The sequence below is a fragment of the Salmo trutta genome, chromosome 5 (genome assembly GCF_901001165.1).
Source record: "Salmo trutta chromosome 5, fSalTru1.1, whole genome shotgun sequence".
Lineage (NCBI taxonomy): Eukaryota > Metazoa > Chordata > Actinopteri > Salmoniformes > Salmonidae > Salmo > Salmo trutta.
The window spans coordinates 28955247-28965810 of NC_042961.1; the positions used below are offsets into that span (position 1 = coordinate 28955247).

General features: G+C 40.8%; 1 pseudogene; it reads right to left on the reverse strand.

The window, feature by feature from the left end:
* The window catches only part of LOC115194026 (Kv channel-interacting protein 2-like), a 43616-nt pseudogene that overhangs the window by 16275 nt on the left and 16777 nt on the right, over positions 1-10564 (reverse strand).

Sequence of the window (10564 nt, forward strand, 5' to 3'; positions counted from 1 at the left end):
GTGCCGTGAGTGTGTAGATGTGTGTGTGTGTGTGTGTGTGTGTGTGTGTGTGTGTGTGTGTGTGTGTAAGAGTAAGATTGTGTGTGTGTGCATTTGTGGGCCCATGTGTGTGTGTAGGGAGAGTGAAGACTGAAGAGTCACTTGCATTGACTGACTGAGGCAGCAACGGAAGGCGTGCAGCAGGGCAGCAGCTTGAGGAATCTCTGCTTTATAGTCTTTTTACTTTTGATGGTGGGAGTGTTACCTGTAATCACCAACCATAGCAGAGATTAGACATAGAGCACACACAGACACTCAAAGGAAGAAAAACTCACAGATGCAGGCCTGCATGTGCACACAAACTGACATGCACACCCACCACCATGCACACACACACACACACACAAGCGCACGCACACACAGCATAAGCAACATGCAACTCATTGAAGCATGCACAGCAGTCTCCCATAGTAAGGGCAACGGTTCGGTTTGCTGACCTGGCTTTTCTAGGACGGGCGTGTGCGTCCATTTCAGCTGATAGCTTACATCACCATACACAGACCTCTACGGGTGAGTCATCGGCAAACACAAAGAAATAATTAATACTCAGTATGAAATCATAATTATCTTCAGTCTGAATGGACTACAGAAAACTGAGGGAAGTCAATGGCAAACAGAGAAAGGCAAAAGGGTTCTTATGAGGTAAGAATCCACATTTATGTAACCTTTTCAAAGATTTCTAGGAATCAATGCAACACAATTTCTAGGCAATTCCTAGACTACCAGTACAATCGTTTTTGATAGCCCTAATGCCTCCTAGAGAAAAGCCATATGGTTAGCCGGTTGAGCTAAAGCCCAACTCTCTACTCCCGGCGTTTTCAAAGTCTGAGACAGTGGGCCTCCTTTCAGGGAACATCAAGACAATAATTTCCATTATATATATATATATATATATATACCTCCAGAACACACAATTACATTTTGTTTTAAATAAATAGCTGCAATGAAACTGTTAGAAAACAACTTTTATTTTATATTTTTGGGACACAACTTAATTAACATGCAACTGACTTTAAATGAATAGAAGTGTTTTCAAAATATACAGTTAATTCAGTCGAAAACCTTTTTGTTGTTGTTTATTTTACAAAGTATGTCATTGCCCTTTAAAAACGCTGTTGCCCCTTTAAGACTGCGACAAACTCTGGTTGTATGTATTTTTTTAACGATGCCATGCATGCAATTTTAGGAATTGTGAAATAAATGTGGAAAGCTGGAATACCCCTCTTTTTAAATGTAGCCACCAAACTGCTTTAAAAGGTGTGTTTTCCACACGATTGTAACTAGAAACAGGTCAAATATTTATTCATTACTGGAGAACCGAATACAGTTATGCTGAATCCCAAACCAGTCCCTTCCCCACGGCCCTACATTTGCACGTTCATGCGTACCCCCGCCATATGTGCTTGTCCCAAAGCTGAGCGAGTAAAGATTATCAAGGGTGTAGGGGCTAATTAGACCCTCCAATAGCCTATTCGACCAAGCCAGCAAGGCTGCAGGCTCCAGAGCAAAGTGGTATCCCAACATGCACCGCAATATGTTTGGAGGTTGTGCAATTTCATACAGAAGAATGGAGAGGGAGGCGTAATTCTATGACGTGTGTTTGTTTGTGTCTGATTTCGAGGTTTGACACATAAAAGAAATGAAATAACTCCCCAAATAAATGTTTAACTGTTAATGAGGTTTATATCTTGTATAACGACATGGGGGGGCTGAATTATTTCATGCCAATTGTATTATTTAAATGTGGAACATCAATTACATCATTCACGGGGTTGGGTAGGTTACTTTATAAATGTAATCCATTACAGTCACTAGTAACCTCCTGGTGAGGCGTGCCTCACACTTTGAAAACATCCGTGTTAGATCAACATTCAGCTGGACCTTGATCAAACGACTCAAACCCTACCAGTCCTCACATTCTAACAGATCAGAATTCAAACACTAGAACTCATTAATCAGAACTCATCCACCAGAAATCAGCCCATGTTACTCACTACTCACCCTCAACCCACTGACCACACAAACAGTACAAGTACAACCCAAGTTGGAACCAAGAATAATCACAGTGCAATTCGAGGACACACTCAGTAAGAATCAGACCTGGTACTGTCAGAGCGAAGTCATACTGTATCCCTGTGTGTCCTAAAGGTTAAGGCAGAGAGAAGAAGAGAGCACCTGCATCTCCGTAGTAACAGCAACTTCACTACTTTTAGTAGAACTCCAGAAGTCTGAGGGATGAAGGCCATGATAAAGACCAGTATTGTATGACACGTAACTATACCAATACATTAACACACCTCCGAATGAACACACGCATGCGCACACACACACAGGTTGACACAATCCCTATTATGTACTAAGGACAAGCTGTTGATCTGTTGACCGTGTCGCTCCCTTTCTTCCCCATATGCTTTCTGTCCCACCCCCTACAGGTGTGCTGCCAAAATAGGCAGTACGAGGTTAGAAATTAGAGCTATAGGTACTGGAACACACCCACCCACACACAGAGCGTAGCCTTGGGAGACGGGATGGAGTGTGTGTGTTTGATCTGGCCCATGCAGGGACATCAAAGCCATTAGGGCTGAGTCAATCACACACAGCTCTATCCCTAGCCAAAATGCACGCACTCACTCACACACACACACACACACACAGAGATTATTCCCTACATAATATTTTTTTTAATCAAATTTGTTTTTGTGGGGAGAGATCAGCTTTAACATTGCAGATAGATTGTAGCTTCCATCAACTTAATTGTCTGCATCATTTCCAATCCCCCATATATACAAATAAATATATATACACTGTACATATACACATACTGTACCAGTCAAATGTTTGGATACACCTAATACTCATTCATTGTTTTTTCTTTATTTTAAAATGTTTTTTTTTTACATTGAATAATAATAGTAAAGACATCAAAACTATAGCCCATCGGTGACATTGTTGCCAATGATGACCTGCCTTACAACAGGCCTACAAGCCCTCAGTCCAGCCTCTCTCAGCCTATTGCATATATTCTGAGCACTGTTGGAGGGATTGTGCATTGCTGGTGTAACTCGGGCAGTTGTTGTTGCCATCCTGTACCTGTCCTGCAGGTGTGATATTCGGATGTACCGATCCTGTGCAGGTGTTGTTACACGTGGGCTGCCACTGCGAGTACGATCAGCTGTCCATCTTGTCTCCCTGTAGTGCTGTCTTAGGCGTCTCACAGTACGAACATTGTAATTTATTTCCCTGTCCACATCTGCAGTCCTCATGCCTTCTTGCAGTATGCCTAAGGCACATTCACGCAGATGAGCAGGGACCCTGGGCATCTTTCTTTTGGTGTTTTTCAGAGTCAGTAGAAAGGCCTCTTTAGTGTCCTAAGTTTTCATAACGATGACCTTAATTGCCTACCGTCTGTAAGCTCTTAGTGTCTTAACGACCGTTCCACAGGTGCATGTTCATTAATTGTTTATGGTTCATTGAACAAGCATGGGAAACAGTGTTTAAACCATTTACAATGAAGATCTGTGAAGTTATTTGCATTTTTATGAATTATCTTTGAAACACAGGGTCCTGAAAAAGAGACATTTCTTTTTTTTGTTGAGTTTATATACTGTATAGACACACACCTTTTAAAAATATATTTTCCTTTATTATTTTCCACTAACCCTACCACCCCTCCCCTACTTGGAGTAAACAAATTAACAACAACACTTAGGCTTCTACTTCCAGCTTATACATACTATATAAATGTTTCGGACACAATCTAATTAACTATGGTTATCTTTTGTTTGTTTTTACTCCTATCCTACTCCAATCTATTTCTGAAGACCATCCATTTTGATTTCTATTTGCCATATACTTTTAAGTGTGCTGGGATGGTTGTATCCCCAACATTCTATTGGTTGCAATAATTTTGTATAATCATTTAAATTGAAAAACTCAAAGTTTTGAATCTGGTGTCATTTTGCGTATAAGTTCATAAACCATGTGCCATGGAATAGGTACATTGAAAATCTCTTCCCAACTATCTTGCAATCTGTATGGCACAGCGGTCAATTTTTGAGTCCTTAAGGATAGGCGTCCCGTCAACGATTGCAGATTTTAGAGAAACAGCAAATGTCGGTACATGTAAGTGTCTTATATCGTCCAAAAGCTTAAATTCTTGTTAATATAAGTGCACTGTCCAATTTACGGTAACTATTACTGCGAAAATGCCATGCTATTGTTTGAGGAGAGCTCCTAACAACAAAACTTTTTTTCACCGCGATAGGTTTGATAAATTCACCTCTGAAGGTGAAATGTGTACTTACATTCTGAAATCTTGCTCTGATTTATCATCCAAAGGGTCCCAGAGATAACATGAAGTGTTGATTTGTCAGATAAAATCCTTTTTCATATCCTAAAAAGGTCCATATAGCATGCACGATCGATTTTGTATTTCCACTCATTCAATTTGCAAAGAAAGAAATCTGTGAAAATCTAACCCTAAACGTTGTTTCAACCAGTCAAGTCACGTTCGTGTATTTATTCCTCAGAGATCCTAGAATATAACAAGACTTCACTATATCATTAGGGGTGTAGTATATCCTATAGGACAGCATATTTGGTCAGAGAGCGACGCCTTCATAGCACGCCGATAACAAGGGCGATCTTCACTTGATTGACTCTAACTTTGTCAAATAAGCTCCAATTGGGGTCAAACAAAGCTAGCTAGATAGCCAATGAGCTGGGCTTTACGGGAAACCCTGTATCAGTCATAAATGTTGCTACTAACCTTGTACGACAGCATGCCTTTTCCTTTTGGAAAAAAATCTAAGAATATTCAGTTATGAGGTTATGAAAACTGGTTGTTTTGCAAATATTGAACTTATAATATAGCTACTAATACTTGGAAAGCTAAATCAAAGTCCAACTATACAGATTTTACGATATTCTTGCAGAAAAATGTAATTTTGCCCAAATGTACCTGGGTGACTTCACACTAAATGTCATGTAGTTCGCTCACAAACAGAGTGATGGCTAGAACTGGGACCTTTCTGTTGCATTTCAAAGATGGTCTATTTTCTTCTACCAGATCTATTGTGTTATATTCTCCTACATTCAATTCCCATTTCAAATGGTACCAATAATATGCATATCCTTGCTTCAGGGCCTGAGCTACAGGCAGTTAGATTTGGGCATGTAATTTAGGCGAAAATTGAAAAAAATGGGGGTTATCCCTAAGAAGTTTTAAATTAAACTGATATACTTTTTTATTTATCACAATTTTCTTCAACCAATATTTGTCTTTAATGCAGGGCCAACAGACAAGTTCCTTACCTTTCCCCCTTCCACTTGCCTTCCATTTTGGAAGTAATGCTGCAATTAGTTGTTTGTCATTTTTGGTAGAGCAAACATTGCCTTATATTGTTAGCTACATGTGTGGCATAACTCCACCAGTCCTATTTATGATATCATTTACAAAGACTATAACTTTATTTTTATAATGTTCTTTTTTTAATCAATTAGTATATTTGAGTTGAACCACATTATTTGTTGTATTATTTTTCTGTCTTTTCTGGTGGATTAAACTAAAATTGCACCCAACTTTCGATGGCTTCTTTTAAAAATAACAATATTTTGGAGATTATTTCATTTTCAAATAACCAAAAGTCAGAAGTTGTAATTTGAATATAAGGAAGATGGCCATTCTTGAACATGGGATGAGACATTCTTATTAATCTGCTAAAGAACCAGTTTAAGTATAACATTTGTATGACTGAGTCCTTAAGTTTTGCCCTACGAATTCATATTCCTTGCATAAATAGGACCATTTAATTTTGTCTGGCTTGCCATTCCAAATAAAATTGAATATTTGGGTGATGGTTGCTGATAATGGGCCTCTGTACGCCTATGTAGATATTCCATTAAAAAAAAATCAGCCGTTTCCAGCTACAATAGTCATTTACAACATGAACAATGTTTACACTGTATTTCTGATCAATCTGATGTTATTTTAATGGACAGAAAATTTGCTTTTCTTTCAAAAACAAGGACATTTCTAAGTTATTCCACATTTTTGATCGGTAGTGTACATTCCAATTACAAGGAAAAGCAATTGATGAAATTGACCTTAACATCTCAAATTAACGAATGTCCGGAAAGCAGTTGTTTTGTGTCGTTTCGGCTAGCTCTGCCTTGTGTTCCCTTGAGAGCACCTATACACAAACCATGCTTTGGAAAAACGTGTCTACTATTACCCTCAAACGGCTATAATCCATGGCCAACTAACCATCTAGGAATCTGTCCATTAGTAATATAAACTATAGACAGCCCATTAGGCACAGAGAAGAGTGAGAGAGGAAAAATAGATGTAGACACAAGCTAGGTCAACCAATTGGTGACATATTTTCATGCAAATTTAAAAAAAATCTGCATAAAAAACACATTTTCCCACCAGAGATGTGTTTCTATCAAATTAACTCGTTGCAGATAAAAGGCTGTGTGTGATGACATAGTGCACATAAAAATACCTTTTGCGACTAAATTCCCATGTACCGAATAACAAATACAAGTTAAATGGGTTTTCAACTCTACTGATTGTTTTCTCATAAAAAATGTGGGTTATATAGTGAATGTGCCCACTCTGATGTTGGCATGTGCGCTCTAGCCAACAGCGTTATCTGCTCACTGTTAGCTAGAGCACACGTATAGCCTATATATGAAGAGATTATTGTTACTGACAAAAGAGCGAAATTATTTTTATTTGTCAAACTTCAGCCATTCATCATGTCACCAGAATAAGACCCTCGATAGTTATTGGAAAGGAGCATCAAACTCATCACCTTGCACTTTCACCACCCTGTGAAGTTCCTCATAATTTATTTAATCTGTAGCCTAATAAACTGGATGCTTTCCTGACGAGTCATAGTGGGAGGACCACACAACATGTCATCGCGTGACTCGTTTACTTCAATATGATGGTTATTATATCAATATTTGCACATAAAAGCATGTCCATCAATATTTCTCACATAATTAATTTTACTGAGACAAAAAAATCCCACCTTGTCTAGCGTATTTTGTTTAGTCGACATTTGGAAAGTGTACCGAAAAATGTACACACGCTTGATTAGACACCCAATGACCTGAATTACAGCCATTAATGTCCACCATTTATCAGACAGATTAAGGATTGGGTCTTCTTGTCGTACATAGACGTTCCCTTCTTAAATAAAAAAAAAAAACATTTCCTTTAATCTATTATTTTTTCTCTTTCCCTTCTTCTGCCCCTACTCTTAGCCCTACCCCAGCCTGAATCACCACCTTCTACACCTACTCCTGCCCCAGAACCTGCTACTGCTCATGTCTGCCTCTCCTTTACCTCAACTCTATAGTTACCCCTATCCCAGACTCCAACCCTTCCCTGTCCTTGGACTTGATCCTCAGCCTGATCTCAACCTACCCTAATCCCAGTCCCTACCCCATGTTCCTAACCCCTACCAATACTTCTCTCCCACACCCTAACCCTCTCCCTAATCTCAAGCCCCTCTGTACCCAGCCCATAACCTTGCCTCTTCTCCTACCCCTATACCCATACCTGTCCCTAACCCCCCACCCTTCCTGTCCTTTAACTATATCTGTCCCCTGTCTCATACCCAGCCCTCAGCCCCCTGTATCTTACCTCTGGAGGAGAAATCGATGAGCCCCAGGAAGTGCATCAGTTTGAGGGAGCTACAGACCACCAGGAGTATCCCCACTGTCTGCAACCCCTCCATCTCCCACACTTCACGGAAAAACATCAACTGCATCTTGACACACTGTCCCAGAGATGGAGAGATCTCTCCTTTCACTCTCTCCTTCTCTCTGTCTATCCGTGTCAATCCAAGAGAGCCCCCCTTAGTTCAGAACCCCTCCAGTCCCTCAGTCGCATTTATATCACTCTGTCCACCTGTTCTCTCTCTCTTGTTCAGTCTCCCACTATCTGCCAGTAAAAAGTCATGGTACGTCCACTAAGGTCAGAAGTGACGACGATGTCGAGACAAACTCCCTCTATCCCCTCTCTCCTGTCTGTAGTAGGTAGTATTGACAGTATAGAGTTGACTGTCCGTAGTAGCTGCCCTGTCAAGAACAGCTCACAGGTGGTTGTTAGTCAAAGCCTTGATGCATCAGAAGGCACAGAGAAGGTTCTCTGTAACTCAGCCGCCCTCCGATTTGACCTGTCAGCCAGCCTCGTCAACTATCATCAATTGTCCGTAAGTCCAGATAACAATTGTTAGAAGTTAGAAGAACACTCCAACATCATTAACCAGAGTAGAGAGGTGATTATAGTCCACTTTAGTTCTAAGGTATATTTAAGGTTTATTATTTTACTCTCACTCCTATTCATCTACCGATTCCCTTTTCTTTCTGTCATTCTGTTTGTTTCCCTTCCCTCCCTCTCTCCATCCCCTCCTGCTCAGCCCCTCCTAGTGTGTAATTAAGTAGCATGAGTTTGGATAGAGGTAAGAAAGAGCTAGGAGAGAAGGATGAAAGAAGGAGGAGAGCTGGGAGAAGGTGAGAGAGGGAGGACAGAAGAAGGAGGAGAGGGGAAGAGGGAGGAGAGAAGAGACAGGATAGCGGAGAGGAGGGAAGGAAAGCAGAGAGATCACTTCAGAAATGCTTTGAGTCTGTGAGGAAAGAGGTGGAATGGGGGAGTGAGGAGAGAGACCGACATGAAGCTGGGACTGACGTGACGCTGGCAGCAGTGGGCATACTCACGGATGTGGCTCTCTTTCCTATGGGCGCTTCCCTTTCACCTACACAAACACACATACACACTTGCAGGCCTGTGTGTCCCAGTGAGCTGTAGTGTGTGTCATTCAGTGAAATCTGACTCCAGGTGTATCATGTCTTTGTGCCAGTAAGATGCCAGGCCTCAGGTTGTTTAGCTTGGCACCTGATACACAGATGCAGTAAAAACACCACAACACCCTACTAACCAAAAATTGTCACCAAACCAACAGTTAACCAGAATGACAGACCAACCACAGTGTAACTTACCCAGCCAAACTAAGCAGAGACTGACAAACTAACCACAGTTAACTAAACAGTCAAAATACAGTAAGTGACCAAAACTAAACCAAACTAAATCCAACCAACACCAAATGACTCAACTAACCAGGCAATCTATTGCTGTACGCTGAATCCTAAAAAAAAAGGATCTGACTATACAGCAGAAAGAGAAAGACATTACGTCACAACCTTATAGATACACGATATGGGACACTATCAACAAGTGGAAATACACTCTCAATGAGAGCGATGGAGCTGGGGAGGAAGAGTAAAAATGTGTGTGTGCATGGGCGTGTGCATGCGTGCGCATTTGTGTGCATGTGTGAGTGCATGTGTCAATGCATTTTCAATAATATTAAGGGACCAAATAAAAAAGGGGGGAAATAGAGGGGGGAAACAGAGAGTTGAGAAAGGGGGTAGAAGAGTAAGGAGGACTGGTCTGCCAGCTCAGTGATTAATGCTCCACAGGCCGTGTTGGAACTAAGCTCCTCAGCAACAGCACCTAGTGACCATTAAACACTCAGCCACACCAACGAGCAACTGAGGGCTCCAAGATTCAGTCCTTGCTAAATCAGATAACCTTGGCCAACACACACACAAATATACACACACACACACACACACATTCCTGCCACTCAACTGCCTTTTTTTTCTTCTTTGCATAACAGTTGAATGAAATGGCACTAATGTGCTGCTGATGCTTTACAGTTGTTTGTTTGTGATGTTTATCATGTCACTGTCAAGCCAAAAGCAATTTTCTATGTTGACTTTATTGATATCTATTCTCACAGCAAACTGAGCAACCTTTTGAAACTGAATTGTCTTCATACTGCAAACTTCTATGCTCAGACCGATATGTCCGATAATTCAGAGAATGATTTTCTATATCTTGATTGTGTGCGTGTGTTTATGTGTTTGCGTGTGTGTGTCCTGATATGCTGGTGGAAGGATCTCCTCGATTTCACTGTAATTACAGAATACCTCAAATAAAATTAGCTGGCTGACTGTCAGTTAGTACACAGCCTTAGAGACATGCTTGAAATAGCTCCAATCCAATGTTATGCTGACACACGCATGCACTCCTAAACACACACCCACACACGCACACACGCGCACACACGCGCACACACGGGCACACACACACACACACAGACATAAACAGACAGCCCTATTGGAGAGCAAACAGTGTGATGTCTTAAGCTAATCAGCCAGACTATGTATTAGTTATGATGAGGGATACTTTGCCTGCAGCCAGACAGACAGAATAATTGAAACACCTCCAGATTTAGACTTCTATCTGTGCAATTATCCCTCTCAAAGATAATAAGCTAATTAAAATGTCTAGGTGTGTGTGTGTGTGTGTGTGTGTGTGTGTGTGTGTGTGTGTGTGTGTGTGTGTGTGTGTGTGTATAGGTGAGAGACAGAGAGGGACATTGACGAACGGTGCTCAAAATACAGTAATGTGTTCCACATTACTGTAAATGAAAGGCGAGATCAA